This window comes from Notothenia coriiceps, unplaced genomic scaffold (genome assembly GCF_000735185.1).
Source record: "Notothenia coriiceps isolate Sejong01 unplaced genomic scaffold, NC01 NC01_scaffold00023640, whole genome shotgun sequence".
Taxonomy (NCBI): domain Eukaryota; kingdom Metazoa; phylum Chordata; class Actinopteri; order Perciformes; family Nototheniidae; genus Notothenia; species Notothenia coriiceps.
The window spans coordinates 26,340-28,488 of NW_011356341.1; positions in this window are offsets into that span (position 1 = coordinate 26,340).

Below are 2,149 nucleotides of genomic sequence, written 5' to 3' on the forward strand. Positions count from 1 at the left end.
TTGCCCAAGGATACATTGACATGCCGTACTCCCTGGCCACTGGCTATATTAACAAGTTATGTAAAGCTATTTCAATGATTATTTAATCCCATTTTTTGTATGCATGTTTCTATGTTGTTAGTGCTGCACGAAAATAAATGCCCATCACATCAAACAACTGATGAGTCACAATCAGCCTCACAGCAGAGGAAAACAACTTGATTTTCTATTATTAAGAAGATACAGTATGAAATGAATTCTAAATTTAGGAAGATGAGTAAATATACATAGTTGTTTCTCCCTGTAACATTGCTCTTTAAGCAGTAGGAGCACATCACTGAGGAGGGTCTGCTCCATGTGAAGGTGGTTAAAATGATGCCTCAGGACGTTTGTTTTAAAAGCCCCATAAGGAAAGCTGTTTGACAAAGACGAACCACAAGCAAAGCAAAACAAACCTGCACTTTAAAGATGTTTAAAACCAGACGCTAACACAACTCCCAACCAAACACGCAGCTATCATAACCAAGAGTTTGGAGTTCTGTTGAAACTTCTTACACACATTTGAGAACAGTGATGATTTCCCCTCCATTTTTGGTGTTTTCTACATGCTGCAGTCCTCACAATATAAACTTTATGCAATACCGCAACCATTTTGCAGCATCACATAATTAGAAGGCGAGTGGCCATGATTGTAAAAACAATTAAACAGACCTGATATTTTAGCCACCTATCTGAACAAACTTGAATTTACTTAAGGCGCTGTCGCTGTGTGTGTATGTCCTCCATGTGTACTTTACAGCCCTGCTATCTTTAGTTCCTTTGGGAATATCACAAGAATGCCGAAACCGGCCACTTCCATAAAACTCCCACTATAGTCCTCCCACTTTGAGGTTTCTGGCTTTAACATGCTCTGACATACTTCAGTAAATATAATTGACTTTATTTACGTTTATTTCTATACCGAGCCCTGTTCTTCAAAAGGTTTAAATCTTTTTTGCTAAGCCCTTTTTAGCTATGGAGTTCAATACCAGGGAGCCATGACCTCATGCTGTAATTTTAGTCTTATTCTATTTTGGGGGAAATTCAACTGAGCGGGCCCTTGATTCAAGACCAGAAAGGTTAAGAAACTACCACTGGCTAATAGCAGTGGTATGGATGCTTAAGAAAATAAAGATAACTTTTTGACCCTCTTTACTTCCTCTTTCAATTGCGCCTCTCAATCATTTTTTCCCTCTAAAGGGCCTGCTGCACATCTTTCATTTATGAGATATTAATACAAATTGTTTTAATAATGATGCCATTCAGTTGTTCTGAAATCAATTTTTCACATTTAAAAAAATCAATTTACACAATTGACACCTTAAGGTACCGTTTAATATATTGATAAATATGCTAAAGTAAATAATGCTTTACTTTTGATAACACTCAAATGTGTATATGGTTAATATGAAGATACCAGCAGCCAGCTATAGCTTAGCACATCTTGCGTAGCGAAGGAAGAACTAGCCTAGCTCTTTATAAAGGTAACAACATACACCTAGTTGTGCCTCTAAATCTTACCGACTATCTTGTTACATCTTACTTGTTCACACATAGAGCCAAGTCCAAAGATGACTATTTTACCTTATTTTAAAATAAGTACATTTTCAGGGCTGCCAACATTTGAGTTCAGAGGGAGTGATTTCTTTTTGGTGAACCGAAAAAATAAACGTTCATGTGTACAGTGTTACAAACTAGGGTTTCCCATTAATATACCGGGCGCTACAGTGGAATACGCACATACACAGTGTACCCGTGACTCTTACAATGAAGGCTCGACAATCAGCTCACAGCATATAAAATGGCATATAGGTGTAAGCAGAGGGAAGAGTGAGTGTCATTTAAAACAATGTATGATGAGTGAGGTTGTGCCCGAAAAAATAAATAAAAAAAGATTTTATTTTATTTTTTTAATCTTGTCACTGAGGGCCCTCTTTGCTCAAGGGCCCCTGGGCACTTGCCCAGGTTGCCCATATGGTTAATCCGGCCTTGCTCTCAACACCCATATGAAACAGAACTGTAAACAGATTTTCTTTTTCTTTATGGATATTTAAAAAGTCACTCACCTTTTAAACTGTATTCTTGTTTTACTGTCATAGTATTTCATAACTTTTTTTCATTTATTCTCATA